Raw genomic sequence first — 21,518 nt, 5'->3', positions numbered from 1 at the left:
ACTGATATCCCTGATGAATATGGATTCCAAAATCCTCAACAAAATCCTAGCTAATAGGATCCAACAGTACACTAAAAGGATCATCCACCACGACCAAGTGGGATTTAACCCCGGGATGCAGGGGTGGTTCAACATTCGCAAATCAATCAATGTGATAGAACACATTTATAAGAGGAGAGAGAAGAACCATATGGTCCTCTCAATTGATGCAGAAAAAGCATTTGACAAAATACACCATCCTTTCCTGATTAAAACTCTTCAGAGTATAGGGATAGAGGGAACATTCCTCAAGTTCATAAAATCCATCTCTGAAAAACCCACAGTGAATATCATCTCAATGGGGAAAAGCTGAGAGCCTTTCCCTTAAGATCAGGAACACATCAAGGATGTTTTCAACATAGTACTAGAAGTCCTAGCAACAGCGATCAGACAACAAAAAGAAATAAAACGTATTCAGATTGGCAAAGAAGTCAAACTCTCTCTTTTCGCAGATGACATCATACTTTATGTGGAAAACCCAAAAGACTCCACCCCCAAATTACTAGAACTCATATAGCAATTCAGTAATGTGGCAGGATACAAAATCAATGCACCGAAATTAGTTGCTCTCTTATACACTAACAATGCAACTGTAGAAAGAGAAATCAGAGAAACGATTCCATTTACTATAGCACCAAAGACTATAAGATACCTCGGAATAAACCTAACCAAAGAGGTAAAGGATCTATACTCTAGGAACTACAGAACACTCATGAAAGAAATTGAAGACACAAAAAGATGATAAAACATTCCATGCTCATGGATCAGAAGAATAAACATTGTTAAAATGTCTATGCTACCCAGAGCAATCTATACCTTCAATGCCATCCCAATCAAAATTCCAATGACATTTTTCAAAGTGCTGGAACAAACAATCCTAAATTTTTTTTTTAAGATTTTATTTATTTATTTGACAGAGAGAGAGACAGCAAGAGAGGGAACACAAGCAGGGGGAGTGGGAGAGGGAGAAGCAGGCTTCCCGCTGAGCAGAGAGCCCGATGTGGGACTTGATCCCAGGACTCTGGGATCATGACCTGAGCCGAAGGCAGACGCTTAATGACTGAGCCACCCAGGCACCCCAAACAACCCTAAAATTTGTATAGAATCAGAAAAGATCCCGAATTACCAAGGAAATGTTGAAAAAGAAAAACAAAGCTGGGGTGTCATGTTGCCCGATTTCAAGCTATATTACAAAGCAGTGATCACCAAGACAGCATGGTACTGGCACAAAAACAGACATATAGACCAATGGAACAAAATAGAGAGCCCAGATATGGACCCTCAACTCTATGGTCAAATAATCTTCGACAAAGCAGGAAAAATATGCAATGGAAAAAAGACAGTCTCTTCAATAAATGGTGCTGGGAAAATTGGACAGCCACGTGCAGAAGAACGAAACTTGACCATTCTCTAGCACCATACACAAAGATAAACTCAAAATGGATGAAAGACCTCAATGTGAGACAGGAATCCATCAAAATCCTAGAGAAGAACATAGGCAGTAACCTCTTTGATATTGGCCACAGCAACTGCTTTCAAGATACATCTCCAAAAGTTAGTGAAACAAAAGCAAAAATGAACTTTTAGGACTTCATCAAGATAAAAAGCTTCTGCACAGCAAAGGAAACAGTCAACAAAACATAGAGGCAACCCACAAAATGGGAGAAGATATTTGCAAATGACACTACAGATAAAGGGCTGGTATCCAAGATCTATAAAGAACTTCTCAAACTCAATACCCCAAAAACAAATAATCAAGTCCAAAAATGGGCAGAAGATATGAACAGACACTTCTCTGAAGAAGACATACAAAGGGCTACCAGACACATGAAAAAATGTTCATCATCATTAGCCATCAGGGAAATTCAAATCAAACCCACACTGAGATATCACCTTACACCAGTTAGAATGGCAAAAATTGACAAGGCAAGAAACAACAAATGTTGGAGAGGTTGTGGAGAAAGGGGAACCCTCTTACACTGTCGGTGGGAATGCAAGTTGGTACAGCCACTTTGGAAAACAGTGTGGAGTTGCCTCAAAAATTTAAAAATAGAGCTACCCTATGACCCAGCAATTGCACCCTGGGTATTTACCCCAAAGACACAGATGTAGGGAAAAGAAGGGCCATATGCACCTCAATGTTCAGGGCAGCAATGTCCGCAGTAGCCCAACTATAGAAAGAGCTGAGATGCCCTTCAACAGATGAATGGATAATGAAGATGTGGTCCATATATACAATGGAATATTACTCAGCCATCAGAAAGGATGAATACCCAACTTTTGCATCAACATGGGTGGGACTGGAGGAGATCATGCTAAGTGAAATAAGTCAAGCAGAGAAACTCAATTATCATATGGTTTCACTTATTTGTGGAACATAAGGAATAGAGAGCATAGAATTTTAAGAGAATTTATTCTAGAAGAGAAATGAATAAGAAGTCTTACACCAGATGAGTGATTTCCACAATTTCATGGAATTCAGAGACATATGAGAGCTTGTTGATTGATAAAAGAGAGCATGAACGATCATATGAACAAGAAGGTCCGGCAGTAGAAGTGAGTCAATCTTACTGAGAACTCAGATAGACTCTGCTTTCAGAGTTCATGGATACATAAAATTGAAAGATAAAAAGTAGCTCTAAATAGGGATTTGAGGACGCCTGGGTGGCTCACTCAATTAAGCGTCTGTGTCTGCCTTCAGCTCAGGTCATGATCCCAGGGTCCTGGGGTTGAGCCCCGCGTTGGGCTCCCTGCTCGGCGGGGAGTCTCCTTCTCCCTCTACCCCACCCCCTGCTTGTGCTCTCTCTCTCTCTCACTCTCTCTCAAATAAAATATTAAAAAAAAAATAAAACAAATAGGGATTTAAAAATGGACATATCTGTCAGCTATGAAATAGCCATATGACTGAACCAAAAACTGTTTTGAGAATAGTTACACCAGTCTGTCCCCTTCTCTGCCGCCCACCCCAATACTAGAAGACAGTAGCCAGGCTTTTGCATTTAACCATAAAAAGTCTGAGCATTAAAAAAAAAAAAAAGTCTGAGCATAAGTTAAAAGAACTGTCAGGACACAGGCTTCCTGGTAAAAAGTGATCACCCCCACAAAAAGAATCTGAAGGGATCCAAAGGCCATCTCTTCTCCAACACATCGAAAGAGGAACAAAAGCCCTGTCAACCTTCTCTTTAGTTAGAAACCCACTGTGGGTAAAAACCTAATAACAATGAAGGAACTCTATTAAGAGTGATTTATAGTACTCAGCGTAGTATCTTGTTTATGATTACAAAAAGTAACACTTAAGAGAAAAACAAGGATTATTTACTGACAAGTTTAAAATTTTAATTAGATTCAAAAAGATATTGCTTCCACAACCAGTAAAATATTAACAAGAAAAACATAGTTTAATCAGAGTACAAGTAAAAGTTCTTAGAAAATAAAAATACTAATACAAAAAATAGTAAGTTTTAAATGAGTTATTTTTCAAAAAAAGAAATTGTAGAGCTAATGAAGATGAGAATCTTCATCATAAAAGTACTCGCAAAGTTCTATACAGTATGAAAAAAAATTGAAACAAAAGAATCACATCTAGCAACTTCATCTGGATACTTCTGTAAGACTTCAAAAAGATATAAAAGATTCTTTATCCTTCAAAAGAAAAAAAAGCAGGCCACTTAGAAAAATATCACATTAGCATTCATTTATCTTAAAATGTATGTTAGAGGAAAATAGAAAATGAGTTGAAGTATAGAAAATTTACTTTGATTGCAGAATTCAGTACTCTGTAAATTAATAATATAAATCAATATTTTCTGCTAATTATCAGCAAAAGTAAAGATATTTGTCAGATATACAGACTATCAGAAACATTACCTTTTTTGAAATACATTAATTGAGGTAATGTTCAGTAAAGAGGAAGATAAGAGAGAAGGTATTGCTGTTATGATATCTTGCTCCAGCTGTTGGGAACAGTGAAAGGAGGCTTTAGTGGGACAGACCTGTAGTAGGGCTGAGAGAAAATCCTATACAGACTACAGCAGAAGATTGCAAATTCCTTGGGAAAATGCCACCAGAAAGAAAGCAATTATAAATACTAAAAAATATGATAGAAATACTGATTTCTGTGGAGAGTGTGATGAAAGCCTATATTATAGCTTGTTCATCAAGAGAAAAAAAAGTCAAATGAAAATGTTGAAAGAAACAAGAATTGCAAAAGTATACCATAGTCCAAGTAGAAAGCAAATTAAAATGTTGCATGATTTTGAACAAGTATTATAGTGCCTAACTACTCAGGTTATGTTAAACTATGCTTCAGGTCATACACATCTGACATCTCAGTGACTTAACAAATAGAGATTTACATGTTCTAAGTCAGGGTCTGTCCTGGGCTCATTGGTTCTGTAGTGTGGCTGCCTTCCAAATGGTGAGTGACTCAGGGATTCAGATTGCTTATATCTCATCATCATATCATCTGGAACGCATGGGATGCAGCTTACTGCATCAAGAGAGGAATATGCTGGAGGCTACAATAGTGTTGTCCTATTCACTGGTAGTAGGTGGTTTTATAGCCCCAAGTGTAAAAAATCTAGGAAATGAAGGGAGCATACACACATTCAGTGAACAGTAAATGCTTCTACCACAGAGTGTAGAATCTGAGAATCAATTTCACCTTGACACCAGAAAATTTCTTGTCTAAGTGCTACAGAGAATCTGCCACAGAGAAGAAAATTAGTCTCAGCATATTTATTGGATCTGCCACAGCCAGTATTATTACAGCCATAATAAGAGAAGCATTCTTTATTGTTTACACTGCAGCACATATAAAAAATAGCTTATTTATGATTTTAAAGCAAAATGAATATAAAAGTAGTTTTATGATATAAAGGTAAAATCATTGTTGTCAAGATGGAAGTTAGCAGGGGAGAGGTAAATACAAGGAAAATTATTAATATCTACATTTCACATATTAGGGAGTTGAATATACTACTTATATTTATTGGAACCAGAGATAAAAGATGTAAGTCAGCTGTAAAGACAGTCAACTGAAAAACTAATATAGAAAGTATGAACAAAGTAGGACTAAAGAAGACATGGTATGTGTTAAAACATCTTAACCTTTTTCATAGTGGGGGACAATAGATGTCTTTTGATTAAGAAAGAGAAAAGATATTATTTAAGTTACAGAGGCAATCAAAATAATTAAAAATGAAACATTTAGGAATCATTTCTATAGCAAGTAAAACTGAAGGGTAGAAGGTGAGTTTGAAGACTGTACTATTTATTATAAATATTTCTTTATCATTTAATTGAAACAGGATGACTTATGGGACTTTGGTTATTGCAGATGTATTTCTGAGGTCCCAAAGCTGAGGATGGTGAGTGCTAAGAACCCATTCTTTTTTCATGAGAATTATTACTGATCCAGAAGGCCCACAGGATAGTTCTCTGATTCCTAGCTCATCATCCACTTTCTGATTATAAGAAAAACAGAATGAAAAGTCCAAAAATGAGGAGAATTCCAAAGAGTCTGGTATTGGTATTTTAGTTCCCTGATACAGAGTGCTAGCAAATAGTTTCCTTTTTTTCATGGTCAAGGGCAGTGATGGTACTCTTCCATCTTAAGACAAGTGAGGGGAGGCTTCGAGAGTATAAATCAAACTATTGGGTTCTTCTGTCCAAACGGATTGACTCTTTCCTCTGGATGATGGCTGAGCTGATGAACTATGTAGACTATCATAAGCTACTACCCTACCAGAGAGCTGAGAGAACTTTGAGAAGGTAGTCTGTGCCCTCTGGAGCTGGGAAGTTATAGGAGGAAACTACTTGTAAATGACTCTCAGCCTAAAGATGAGAAGCTGGCTGGAGCTGTCAGGGATTCCATGTTAAAAGAAAATCCAGGAGAAAGATACACCTCTCTTCCAGAATTTCATCAGTTTCACAGTGGCCTTAGTGGACACCACAGAAGAAAGAGAGGCTCATCCATTTGAAAGGACCCAGCAGAAAGGGCTGCCTGAGGTAGTGAGGCAACCCCAGAAGAGAATGTTTTTGTGATTTGTGCCATCAAAGGAGGAATTGAGGGGAAGTCACAATAGAGTAGTTTGCCCACTGCAGGGAATGGTGTAATTATTCGTTTACCCCATCTGGCAAGACTTTGAGGAGCCAAAATCACCCTGTATGAGAAAGAGGTAGTATTTGAGTGCCTGTTACTCAAGAAAGCACCCTTCAGGTTAGGGCATCATGTATCAAATGAGACCTTGTTATTTTCCTTTTATCTCTCTCTCCATTGTGTCCCTGGAGGAAACAGAAGCAGCTTGGATAGCAGGGGGATAAGACTGAAAGAACAAGACAAAAGGACAGGTCTTGTGATATTCATTATCACCACAAGTTAAGGAGTATGGGTCAGGGAGAGCAGAGAGATGAGTGTGAGAAGATTTAACTGAGATGTGAGATAAAAGTTTGATTTGGATTAGACTGGGTTTCTTTACATTTGAACAAGACCTAGAATTCTTTGATGGGACACAGCTTCCCTGTCACCCTTAACTGGTGTTGGCAAAGAGGGAAACTGATATAAACAGTGGATAAGATAGGGTGTCATTCCCATTTCATATCAACTAAGCTTCCTTAGAATTTTATTTTTCCTTTGAAGATGAAGCAGCTTCTACATTTATAACTTTGAAAATCTGAGGATTTGCATTTTGAGTCTGTATTCAATTGTTTTGTTTCTTTTAAATGTTTTTTTCTTTTTTTAAGCCTTTCGATCCCCAAAATATTATGCATTCTCTAGATGTTTTGAGGCAGGCTTTGTATTTTACATTATTCAGAGCATCCCAATTGGTTGTTCATTTCTTATTTTTACTATTCCTTTAATTCACCAAACTCCTAGGTTTATCACTTATCAGAATAGAAACAAGTACATTGTCAATGTTGTGTGTATATAAGCATGTGTGTGTTTGTGCCTAACTTTGAAAATAGTTCATATTTGAAAGAGTTGTAGAGCACACTAAATAAAGTCAGCAAAGCTGTACTAACCAATTTTTCAACATAAATTTTTAGTTGTAACAATTGTATGTTTGATTGCTACAACTGACTAGAGTAGGCATGTTTTAAAAATCTAGTTTTATCCATTTGTTCAACAAACACTTAGTAAACTCATTGTTAGGTACACAGAATACCAGGCAGACCACAGATGCATTTATGGCCCTCAGATAAATAATAGACTAGGGGAACTAGGGATAGTAAATAAATACACAAATACTAATAATTGCAGGCATATTTAAAAAACTATAAAGGAAAAGCAATGGATGTCTTAAAAAATAGATATTAGCACTGAGACCTCATGCATGAATAAGGTTAATGAGAAGAGGAGAAAAAGTATCACACATATTTCATGAATTTGTTCATTCTCTGTGCAGATATTCTTTTTCTTATTATTATTTTTAAAGCATTTCATTTATTTATTTTTAAAGATTTTATTTATTTATCTGACAGAGAGAGACACAGCGAGAGAGGGAACACAAGCAGGGGGAATGGGAGAGGGAGAAGCAGGCTTCCCGCCGAGCAGGGAACCCGATGTGGGACTCGATCCCAGGACCCTGAGATCATGACCTGAGCCGAAGGCAGATGCTTAACCGACTGAGCCACCCAGGCGCCCCTCTCTGTGCAGATATTCTGAGGTCAAAAGATGCATCTCATGTTAGAGGTGCAGAAAGATTAGATTTCATAACTCTCCACCAAAATTAATACTTGGAAACATGTTTCCCGACATTTCTATCATACACGTACACCTTGTGTTTCCAGCTATAATAAATAATACTCAGATTATTTCTGCTTCAGAAAGAATTTTTTATGATTTCATCTGAGCTGGATGATTTGGGAACAGAAAGCCTAAAGAAATGAATGCATCGTGTTGAAGGCAGGACACATGTCTACATCAGAAATTGTGTTACTAGAGTGATCTTTGGTCCTGACAATATAGACAATGTCCATTTTCAACAAACACACATTGATGTCTCAGAATAAGCTAGATGAAAGTAGAAAATGTGACTATTTTTTCTCCTGAGTCTATTCATTCTCTATTTGGTTTAATTTGCTGGCAAAAGAGGGATTGCAAATATTCATTATTTACAACACTATGATAATCCTTGCTAAAGAGCATTACTAAAAACCAGCTCAAAACAAATAAATTGAAGGAGCAAAAAGTAAGCACATTAATGACTTTTTAAATAAAATACTTGAACTAAGTACAATAAAGAGTATTTACATTTAACAGTATTTAAAATTAAGAACTTTGAATTCAAGCATCTTATTCTTGGCAGGTGATATCAATGATCCAATTACTTATGGTAATAGAAGCCTCTTCCGCTATTAACAGGTGTTTGTATTTATGACTTGATCAAGAAGGTATCAGTAAACACCCTCTGCCTTCTCTGTGGCACTTTCAATTTCATTTGAACACATTTATAAAAACCTTAATGTACTTGCTACTGAGTTTATATTTTCAAAGTCCAGATGAGGAATAAAAGGATATTTTATACACTTGAAGAAAACAGATCTCCATTTCTCTTAATCCTTTGGAAAGTTTAGGGAAAAAGTAACACATGTTTGGATTTTCCAGTTTCCCAGACAGTGACTTATACTCGTACTGTTCATTTTACATTTTTTTTTAATAATTGTTCAGTGGCTCCTGATGTATCTTTTTTCCTTGTCTGAATGAATTTTTAGTAATTTATCATATATCTGTGATAACTAACTACAGAGGATATATTATTGAGTAAAACAAAATTTAGGTTTATTATAATAATTTCAGCCACGAGTATTTTGTATATTTCATCTGTATCTCAGTAAAGTATTCATAACTCTCTGAAAGTCATAAGCAGAAAACCACAGAAGTATACCAAACTATAGTCATTTCAATCACAGTCTATGAAAAATTCAGAAAGCAGAGCTACCACATATTATCTTTTGAATTATAGAAACAAATACTATAGACGTTTCCAAAATCTCTACTCTGGTTTGAATTGATTTAAAATTTATAGTGAGAAAAACTCCTCCAATAATATACAGACTCTACGCAAAGAATGTAAAAAGAAAAAAAAATAGCATAAGTACTATATAAGTCCTATGTTTTGCTCTTTTAGTCTGCTTTAGAGCATACTCTGCCAAATTGTTTTAATAATGTTCAGTGAACCTCATAAGTACTAAAATATTATCTGTGGTCTTAACCATAGCTGGGACACAAGAAGGATATTACTGATAACCCCTATAAAATAAATACATATACACATTCTATGGTCAGTAGGCTTGATATTTCAAATATAGGTTAGATTAAGAGGTTGAAAATTTCAAACCCAAAGGTGTCCTTGGAATGGATTGAACCTCCTGATTTTCTGCATTCTATTTTAGTATCAGTCTAATTGTCAGTCTTTGATATCAATTTTTGCTCTCCCTTAAAACAGTGGCGAAATCAGATCTTATTAATCATGTAGAAAAAAAAAAAACAAGAGGAAGAAGTCAGGGGAGGAGGAGGAGAGAAGGAGAAGGGGAAGGAGAAATATCAGAAACAGTGGCTGAGATCAATGGAGTAATATCAAATATCCCTTAATGTTATTTGAACAGAAAATAATTATGCAGAATAACTAACAAATACAAAATAACCCAAAACAAATTTAAACGAAATAAAAAAGACCTTTGACTCTAGGTTTCTTGGTACCAGAAACTCCTACCTATCTTCAAGCATAGACTTAGCCCCAAGTTTTAGTAAATAACTGAAAATCACTATGATGGCATAAGTGAGTAGAAATACTCAAGTTCTACTTTCACATATGTAATTTTCTTTATGTATGTTATGTTTCACTAAGTAGTTAAATACTGCTGTGCAGCATATTCTGTATAATAACATATTAATATTATTTTCTAATAGTATATTTACAAATTCTCACAGTAATGCTAAATATATATTGATTCTATAAGTGAGTTTGCAGGGAGAGAGGGAGAGAGAGAATCTTAAGCCGGCTCCATGCCCAGCACAGAGCCTGACATGGGGCTCCATCTTTTGACTAGTTAAATAAAAATGTACATTAAACTGCTTCATTGAAAATGAAATTTAAAATATACTGCACAATTATTTGAATATTGTGGTAAAAATGGTACACTCTTAAGTTTTTAGAGGAAGTGTGAAACTGGTATAATAATTCTAGAAGCATTCTTGAATTTGTATATATAAGCATTTTTATATTTTCAAAAAAAGACTCACAATAACTTGCTATTTTCTTAAAACAAGTTGTGGCTAAAGGTTTTAAGAGCTATGGAATGCCTCTATGCTTTGACCCAGTAATTTTGTTGTGTCGATCTTTACTATTAGGAAATCATATAATAAGCAGAAAAGTTAAATAAGCAAATATATTCATGTCAGATTTATAATAACTAGCATTTGGAACACAAGGATATATGATAAAATGCATTTTTACATGAATTCAATAAGTATGTAGTTAGAAACTACATTTTTCTAACTAATTAGAAGTAGGTAGTCAGAAACAGAAGGTTGCAGAATTAGGAAAATTATGATATATTATGTATAATCCTTAGACTAAAATGACACTATTATTATTGTAACAACAAAGGATATATGCATAAACTCAGGTAGGAATAGGAAAAGAAGGTGAAAATACTAATTTATTAAGTTCTTGTTTTCCTTTCCTTCTTTAATATCATATTGCAAAAAGCAGAAATAAAATTTATTGAGTGCTTGTATTTTACCAAGAGCTATATTTATGTTATTTTATTGATGCTCAACTCAGGATGCATATTAAAATTATAATACAGCAGTTATTTTTCTTCCTTTCCTAATGGCATATACAATAATGGTGCATTTTCAATTAATGGGGATTAAGATGGGATGAAATATTGCCTGTGGTTTGGCTTTTATTTTCTGTTGGAATTTAGCCTCAGAGAGATTTACTATTTTGCTCAAGATCACATTGCCAGTTACGTGAAATGATATGCGAATCAAGTCATATCTAATTTCAAAGTCTTCTCTTTTTTCACCAAAAATGAGAAATAAATGAGAAATAAGGAATAAGAAAATGAGAAATAAATAAATATGTCCTAGATACCATAGACTTTTCTATAGAGAAGACCTGCAGGACCTGCCAATATGTATCTGTGTCTATGATCTTTTATTTATATGCCAAACAAGTTTTTTTTCCTCAACACACACAACACACATACACACACGCACACGTCATTTTCTTTTGTGAATATTTTTTTTTTTTTTTTTTTTTAAAAGCAAGGCAGTCCTTGTCTTGTTTTTTTTTTTTTTTTTAAAGATTTTATTTATTTATTCATGAGAGACAGAGAGAGAGAGAGAGAGGCAGAGGGAGAAGCAGGCTCCCAAGGAGCAGGGAGCCCGATGCGGGACTCGATCCCAGGACCCTGGGATCATGACCTGAGCCGAAGGCAGACGCTTAACCATCTGAGCCACCCAGGCGCCCTCTTTTGTGAATATTTTTATAAGTATTTTATTTTTTTAATTTTTAAAATTTAAATTCAATTAATTAACATATTTTTAGTTTCAGAAGTGGAGGTCAACAATTCATCAGTCTTATATAACACCCAGTGTCCGTTACATCATGTGCTGTCCTTAATGTCTATCACCCAGTTACCCCATCCCTCCATGTCCCTCCCCTCCAGCAACCCTCAGTTTCTTTCCTGTGATTAAGTCTTTTATAGTTTGTCTCCCTCTCTGATTTCATCTTGTTTTATTTTTTCCTCTCTTCCCCTATGATCCTCTGTTTTGTTTCTTAAATTGCACATATCAGTGGAATAATATGATAATTATCTTTCTCTGATTGACTTTTTTTTACTTAGCATAATACCCTGTAGTTCCATCGATGTCAATGCAAATGACAAGATTTCATTTTCTGATGGCTGAGTAGTATTCCATTGTGTGTGTGTGTGTGTGTGTGTATACACCACATTTTCTTTATCCATTAATCTGTCGATGGACATCTGGCATCTGGTCTCTTTCCATAGTTTGGCCGTTGTGGACACTGCTGCTTTTATAAGTATTTTAAGTATTTAAATATTTTTATAAGTATTTTAAAGGCAAATCCAGATTCCAATTCCAGAAGCTGTTAGCCAAATTATTTTAATGGTGTGATCCTAATTTATTTTATTTACTTCAAATCACACTTGCTCATACTTCCATATTACTATTTATACATATTTTAATAAGTTATGATATTTTTTAAAAGATCATCACTTCTTAACAAATGTATTATATTCTTGAACATTGATTTTCCTTTTTGTATTTGTTCCCACAGCAAGTTTGGTTTATCTCCTCCTTACACTTAACCAACCTGAGCTGTAATGATCAATCTATCTATTTGTTTTTTTTGGAGGGGGGTCTGTTGCTTGTTTGGGGCAAGAGGGAGCTGTGTGAACTCATTACGAAAAGATCATGGCACAAAAATGCTGTTCAATAAATGCATACAGAATGAAACAATAAGTGTTAAGCTCCCTAAAATTGTATGGCCTTATGTTTAACTTCAGTACAACGTTATAGCCTGAACAAAATCTAAAAGTAAATACAAAAAATCTTGAAACTTAAGTCTTTGATGAAGTCTCTTAAAGACAAGGAGGAAGGAGATAAAATAGCACAGCACACAACAAAATTCTAAAAACACTATTTTCCATTTCTCCCTGAATTCTTATATAGCATGAGTGTTGATATAAATCTCACTTTTCTTAAACTCTAACACTTGGACTTTTCTCTCAAACTAACTTAGTCTTCCTTACTCTTTACCCATTTTGTGTGTACTTTAAGAATCCTATGTTTTTAAAATACAAATTTATCTAGTCTTTCTGTCTTGATAATTTTACTCTTCACCCATTACCATGAACTGCCCATCAAATTTTAGATATATGTAGGTAGATTAAAAACAAAAACACTCTTAGAATGGTCTTAGTGTGAAAAACTAAATATATGCTAGAAATTTTTCATTTTGTGCAGTCACAGAATTCATTCATTTGCATTAGAGTACTGGTTTCCCCAACATAAATTTAACTTAATGTTGAAAAATTCAAACATGTAGCAATTCACTCAAATTTTATGGTTACTTTACTTGGAACACTGAGTAAAGATCACATGAGTGGATATAAGAATTTTCACACATGTATTTGGAATATATTTCTCCTTGCTTCCTGACTATTAGCACTGCCATTCTCTACTGCTAGTTCTGCAAGATCTCAGATTAGAGGACAAGAGGATCCTTTTACTTCTGAAGGTGGATGCTACACAAATGAAACGATAAAAAGCCCTGGAGATTTTTTTATGATGGGGAGTGAGCTAACTCTCACATACAAGCACTCAATAGAAAATACCAAAATACATGAGCCTAAGATTTTAGGGCCTTTTAGTGGATTGGACCCTGTCAACTTAATGGGATTATGATCCCCCAACTTCACTTGACTGAATGGTTCTGGCTTAGAGTTGACCACAAGAGAAATTTGTATGAGGTTTGGAAGGAAGAAGGGGTTGACCTCCATATGCTGTGAAGCTGGGTGGGCACAGGATGCCACTGAAGTTTGAGATGCTGTCTCTGATATGCCAGCTAGCCTGGTTGGCATGGTTGGGGCAGTTGCAGGATGTGCTGCTCTACCAGGTTGTACCAGCTCAATTACTTCATCTTCTCTGAGTGTTAATGCTGTGCATGCTCAGCCACATGACCAAAGTCAGCAGGCTCTTCTGTAGGTCACCTACAGAAGAGTTGTTCCACCAACATTAGAGGCATTGAGAAGCAAATGTGGGTTCCAGTGTGTCCTTGCTCCCCCAGTTCATGTCTAGCTTTTCTTCCTAACTGCAGCCCTGCTAACTTACAGCAACTTCAGGAGCAGCAACCTTTCTTCATGCACCTTTTTACATCCTTTTTATTATGCAAGACATAATCTCTACACTATGTACCTTATTCTTTATCATAAATAGTGTTTCAGCATTCCTTGAAACTCTGACCAGCATATGTCTATGGGCTAGTAGGATAGGCAACTATGCTCAGCACTCTTTATCTTTTATTCTCTCAGAAATTTTTACAAATTTTTGGGGTGCCTGTGTGGCTTAGTTGGTTAAACATCTGCCTTCAGCTCAGGTTATGATCTCAGGGTCCTGGGATTGAGACCCATGTCAGGCTCCCTGCTCAGCGGGGAGTCTGTTTCTCCCTCTCCTTCTGCCCCTCCCCCACCCCGTTTGTGCTCTCCTTCTCTCTCTTGTTCTCACTCTCTCAAAATAAATAAAATATTTTATTTTATTTTAAGATTTTATTTATTTATTTGAGTGAGAGAGAGAATGAGAGACAGTGAGCAGGAGACGGAGGAGGGTCAGAGGGAGAAGCAGACTCCCTGCCGAGCAGGGAGCCTGATGCGGGACTCGATCCGGGGACTCCAGGATCACGACCTGAGCCGAAGGTAGTTGCTTAACCAACTGAGCCACCCAGGCGCCCTAAAATATTTTTAAAAAAGGAATTTTTACTAACTTTTAAAACACATAATATGACCTTAATAAGAGAGGAAGTTAAGGGAAACAACTGAATTCATACGTGAAGTAAATAGGTACAAAGAAAGCTAATGGCCTGGAGTTAAGGTTTTGTACTATGTACTTAAAAAAATCAGAACAATGTAAGACAATATTCTTTTTTCACAATCTTTTGACAAATATAGTTTATCACCATAAGGGGATATACACATTCTTCTACCATGGACATTTTAACAAATATATAATTTCAAACTCAGTAGTCTTTAGATAATAACTTTTGAAACTAATCTATTTCCCTCTTTTGTAAGCAGAGACCAAAATTTAATTTTGCAGTGAAGAAATGGAGAATAAACATGATCTTAATTCAAATATTAAAGTAAATGACATACCAATATCTTCTCATTTTAATAGTAGTCCAGTAGTCCATTTTTGCAATCTCAAGAAATATTGGGTCAAATTCTTCACTCAAAATCTCACTTTAAGCCCTGTGATTTAAACTAACATTTTACATAAATAAATCTAAAACAATATATTGGAGACCTATAATGTTTTTCCAAATATAAATTATCTCACTTATTTTTCCTGAGATAGGTATTAAATGAAACATTTTATAGATGATTACTCTGAGACTCTTTAAGATTTTATTTATTTATTTATTTAGAGCATGAGCAGGGGGAGGGGCAGAGGGAAAAGAGAGAGAGAACCTCAAGCCAACTCCACACTGAACATGGAGCCTGACAGAGGGCTTAGTCTCAAGACCCTGAGATAATGAGTGGAGCCAAAATCAAGAGTCAAACGCTTAACTGACTGGGCCACCCAGGTGCCCCAGATGATTACTCTGAGACTCTTGAGTTAAATAAGCCTGTTCAGATCCTGGACCCTAGTGATCCTGAATTTACACCATACGCCTTTCCGACCACACCAAGTCTCTTAATTTTTCTAAGCAGAAGCTGTTAGGAGCTGTTGGTCCCTAGCTCCTATGCCTGTATTATTTCCCACCCTTTTCTCAGCCACTATGTAAGAGTCAGATATTTGCTTTGTATTTATAACATGTTATTCCTTGTATCCTAATACATTTCCTCATCTCTAATTCACTGGTTGGCTGACTCGGGTCCTGTAGCTATCCATCAAAATATGCTTTTATTAAATTTTCCCTCTTAATAGTGTTAACCAAAATATTTTAAATACTTATATTTAGGGGCGCCTGGGTGGCTCAGTCGGTTGAGCGTCTGCCTTCGGCTCAGGTCATGATCCCAGGGTCCTGGGATCGAGCCCCGCATCGGGCTCCCTGCTCCACAGGAAGCCTGCTTCTCCCTCTCCCACTCCCCCTGCTTGTGTTCCCTCTCTCGCTGTGTCTCTCTCTGTCAAATAAATAAATAAAATCTTTAAAAACAAAAAAACAAAAAAACTTGTATTTAACTAAAATTGTCTTCCAGGTGAATTTGTGATATGCTATTGGCACTTGAATGAAAAGCTTGCTATTCATCAAGGTGACTTCATTACTTCCTTTCTAGGAGATGCACAATGGCTTTATATTACATTGTTAAAAAATGAGATGCAGCTACATTTTCAAAATTACGATTTTCAAAATCTATTAGGTTTTAAGATAATATTTGAACCAAATTATTTTTAATAAATTGTCAAGTATTAAGATAATTTAAAATTTTACAGGAATGTAAATGTAGAAAAAATACATCAATAAGATGCATCTCAATAATTTATGTCATTTAACAGTGTCACATTGAAATTGTCTTGGTTATTGGGCAAAATGGTCCTTGAAATGTCCCAATGTATTAATTGTGCAGGATTATGATACCATAGGTAGTTTGCCTCGATTAATATAAAAAAGGAGAACACATTGTTTTTGGCCACCTTCTCCCCCATTATTTTACTATATGCTATTGTCAATATATTATCTTCCAAAGGTAAAACTATAACTCACATATAAATATAAGATAAACATGAACATGTTCATGAAAAATGAAAAAGCCAATAAGATGCCATCTTATTGCCCCATAGGCCAAATCCAACCACTTACTAATTTTTTTAAATAAAGTTTTATTGGAACACAGCAATATTCTTTGATTATGTATTATTTATAGTCACCTTTAAACTGCAGTGATAAAGTAGTTGAGTCAGAGACATGTCCTGCAAAACAGAAAATGTTTATTATCTGAATCTATACAAGAAAAGCTTGGTGACCCTGATACAGTACTTCAGAAAATCATTTAAGAGAGAAAAGAGCAAAAGAATATGATGGTAGGTGACATACAACACTGTTTTGTGTCCTATAAGACAATAAAAGCATAACCTTTGTGGTTATTTTGTCTATTGGGCTGCAGTTTACAATATAACATTTAACTTCTTACCACCTGGGTTCTGATCAAATAGTAAATTGCAACGTGGAATATTCCTACCTACTTCTATATCATGAAAGAATCCTTTGCCTCAATATGTCATTGAAAGGATATACTGTACTCTCTTTTGATTCCCAAGTTTGGGATGATTTTTTTTTAACACCAGTAAACCAAAAAAACAAAAAAAAGGACAATCCAAATTCAATCTTCTGGTTTTCACTCTGTTATCTAATCATATCTTTGTCCTGATTTCATTATACTTGGTTATGAAGGAGTTGCTAAGGCACATACAAAATGTTTAAAATGTAGTGCCTTAAAAATGTCCATAGAAATGATCCCTATTTATGATTTTATTTCTCCATCCCTTAGGCTATGACATTACTTTTATACCTCTGACATTTATTATATTCTAGATAATATTATATGGTTACTTGTCACACATGAGGCTCTCTTATTAGACTATAATATAGTTTGTATCATAACAGAGTCCATTGCTGTTACTAATTACTGTTTATTAATTTTGGTAGTTCTTTAATACAAACAGACATAGTTTTTATAGGATATTTTTAAGTTTTGTAAATAATCATACATCATATGAAACAGCATGAGGTTTTGTAATCAAGTAATATAGAGTTCTCTAGTCTGTACCTCAGAATATTTTTAAAGTCAGGGTTACATTTATTTGGAAACCTTTAATACTCTCCCGAGATACTGTTCTCCTGTATCAATTGTAAGAGAATTTCATTGTTTTCTTGCTGCCTACTGAGCTGTAGACATTCTAAAAGTGTCTTTTTTATTAAATCTACTAAAGAAATAGAAATAATATTTGACCCCCTTTGTATTGCTGAAGCAAATGTTACATTGGCAATTTGCTATTTTCAACTTGTTATATGGCTTTTGCTATGACAAATATTTATAGGTTCAGTCTTCTATTGTTGCAAATAATATTATTCTGCTGACATATCTGGTCATTATTTCTATAAGCCATGCTAACTTCAGTAACACATTTAGGTAAGAAGACATTTGTTTTTGTCAAAAAACTTTTTTTTTCATATATGTTCATGATGTACTCAAATTGTGAACCATCCAAAGATGATCCCAAACACCATAAAATAAATAGAGCATAAATATTATATTTAGAATTTTAAGAATCTGTATAAATACATAATATTGAACCTCAAATTTTTGTGTGCATAATAATTATTTGGAAAGCTTTTCATCACGCAGGTAACAGAAATCCACCCTTAGAGATTTTAAGATTAGAAGTCAGCAGCATGTTCAGAAATCTGAATTGTATCAAGTTCTTGAGAAGAATAAGCTGGAGGTTGTCTGATGTTAAACTGATAATAATGCTCTAAAGTGTGCATTTTTACTGCTAGTCTCTTTTAAAAATCTTAGAATAATGTATAAACTGGGGGCGCCTGGGTGGCTCAGTTGGTTAAAGCAACTGCCTTCGGCTCAGGTCATGATCCTGGAGTCCCTGGATTGAGTCCCGCATAGGGCTCCCTGCTCGGCAGGGAGTCTGCTTCTCCCTCTGACCCTCCCCCCTCTCATGTACTCTCTCTCATTCTCGTTCTCTCAAATAAATAAATAAATCTTTAAAAAAAAAAAAGAATAATGTATAAACTGTATTTGTTTCCTTATACTTAGGAGAGTGGTAAATATTTCTAGTTTTAGTCAATTTATTTAGTTTCATACACATGTTGAACTGATGAATCATGAGATGAATCTTCATAGGAATTTTATTTATTTTGAGGGGTAATTTAAATTTTTTGAGTATGGGGTGCCTGGGTGGCTCAGTTGGTTGAGCGACTGCCTTCGGCTCAGGTCATGATCCTGGAGTCCCTGGATCGAGTCCCCGCATCGGGCTCCCTGCTTGGCAGGGAGTCTGCTTCGCCCTCTGACCCTATCCCCTCTCATGTGTTCTTTCTCTCTCATTCTCTCTCTCTCAAATAAATAAAATCTTTAAAAAAAAAATTTTTTTTTGAGTATAGTTGACACACAAAATTACATTAGTTTCAGGTGTACAGCATAGTGATTCAACCTCCCTATACGATACGCTATGCTCACCACAAGTGTAGCTACCATCTGTGACCATACAATGCTATTCCAATATCATTGACTATATTCCCTATGCCCTTTTATTTCCATGACTTATTGATGCTGTAAGAATTTAAATAATTGATCCAATATATCTTCCCTAAGAAAGAACCCATAATGTGGGATCACTTGTTTAACTCAGTGGGTCAAAGTGGGAGAATCAGGAGATCTTGTCTATGTTCCACCTGTGGCCCTGCTTAGTGTCAGTGGAGGGTGAATATAAAGACTAGATTCTTGGGGCGCCTGGGTGGCTCAGTTGGTTAAGCATCAGCCTTCAGCTCAGGAAATGATCTCGGGGTAGAGCCCCACTTCTGGCTGGCTCCCTGCTCAGTGGGGAGCCTGCTTCTCCCTTTCCCTCTGCCTGCCGCTCCCCCTGCTTCTCTCTCTGCCAAATAAATAAATACAATCTTTAAAAAAAATAAAGATTAGATTCTTTCTGAGGTATAATGTTAGGTCAAAGTGGACAGAAAGACTGGATATATTTGTCAAATAAGGACATATGTAAAATAGGAATTAGAAGCAAAATCAAGGCAATAAGGTAAGTGAGCTTGAAGAAACAGAGGGAAGTGAATGATTTACTTTTTAAAAATATTCTAAAGCCCCACTGCCAGTGACTTTCAATGAATATGTCCAAAATGGGGCCCAGCAATTTTAAAAACAATCTTAGTTGATTATGACGTAGTCTGTTACCCTCCCTTAAAAAAGAAATTCACTTCTAATAGTTCAAACACTGTGTCTATTTTCTATCATATTTGCCCTAATTCCTGTCATAATTCTCAGCACAGAACACACAAAATTATTCATTAATTTTTTAAAGTTTGCTTTAAACATTGATGGTAATGGAGAGAGACAGGGAGAGGGGTTGAGAGGGCAAGAGAGGGCGAGAGAGAGGGAGAGAGAGAAATGCTAACATAGAGATACAAACAAGATTAAGTCTGTGTGGAGAAAAAAATCAATATCATAACTTCAACACACATTCGCCTACACACCACTACCACCACCGATAAAAAAAAAAAAAAAAGAAAAAAAGAAAGAACAAGTGTTGACATGAAAAATGAAATTGCTGGGCTCCAATGTCATACACTAGGGAGCATAGAATCAAGACTTAAATGACCCTAAATTAACTGGTACTACTTATAAAAAGAGTGTGTTTTACCTGTCAATAACAACTAAAATAAAACTTAGAATGTTTCATGGAAATCCTATAGTATACACATTTCCTCTGAAATTTAACCACAAGTTATTTTTTTTATTTGTTTGTTTTGGATTTAATAATAACAATGTAGGGGAAGTCTAGAAAGAAAAGCTGTATAGGAAAGCAGTTATATTTCAGACAGGCTGAAATTTAACCAATAAGCACAATATTTTTTTTTTAAAGATTTTATTTATTTATTTGAGAGAGAGAGAATGAGAGAGAGCACATGAGGGGGGGGGGTCAGAGGGAGAAGCAGACTCCCTGCCGAGCAGGGAGCCCGAAGCGGTACTCGATCCAGGGACTCCAGGATCATGACCTGAGCCGAACGCAGTCGCTTAACGAACTGAGCCACCCAGGCGCCCCCAATAAGCACAATATTTAAATTATTATAATTTTGACCAAACTGAATTACCATATATCCATAGAAATGAATCTCCCAGGCCATGTTAGATCCTCTCCTTTTAAGATTCATTAGCACCTTGACCTTCCTTTCAGAACATTCTGTACACTTAAACATTTTTTTTAATGGATATGTTCTCTGACAAACTGCTAGTGAAATGTTTATAGAACACATAAATATTTCATTCACAACAGTAACTCCAGTTCCAAGAGAGTTCTGGTACATAGTAAATCCTCAACAAATATTTGCTAAATGAATGACTGAATAAATGAATGAGTGGTGTTTGTGAATTGAATTTTCAGTTTTTAAAAGCAAAGCCATAGGGGCTCCTGGGTGGCTCAGTTGGTTAAGTGTTTGAATTCAGCTCAGATCATGATCTCAGGGTCCTGGGATCAAGCCCTTTGTCTGGCTCAGCACTCAGCAAAAAAATCTACTTGTCCCTCCTCTCTCCCTCTGCCCCTAACTCCACTTGTGCTCTCTCTATCTCTCTCTCAAAATTAAAAAAAAAAAAAAGAAAGAAAGAAAAAATGAAGCCATAGAGCCTGCGTGTATAGTAGATTAATTTCAATGAAAGTGACTTTTAGAATAATCCTAGAAATGTTTGGCTATATTAGGTTCAGACTTGACTTTAAAGGAAACCTTTAATGATGTTCAGAAACTTAATTTAAATTTAGAAATAACTTGTAGCCATTGGAATCTTTTAGAAGCTTTTGATGTGTCTATAAATACATATGGGAAATAATTTTGGCAGCATCATTAACTGAGGACAAGAGGAATGAGGCAGAGAGATCCTCTGTTCATCTCAATCTTCTGTGAATAAATTCATTTCCTCAGGCATGAGACAGAATAAAAACTTAGCCATGGTGATTCTTTAAAGGCACCTGGAAATTTAGGTAATTTGGCAAAAAT

Source organism: Leptonychotes weddellii, chromosome 8 (assembly GCF_054177405.1).
Source record: "Leptonychotes weddellii isolate Sample4059 chromosome 8, ASM5417740v2, whole genome shotgun sequence".
NCBI classification, from domain to species: domain Eukaryota; kingdom Metazoa; phylum Chordata; class Mammalia; order Carnivora; family Phocidae; genus Leptonychotes; species Leptonychotes weddellii.
Note: the sequence above shows the minus strand (reverse complement) of the source record.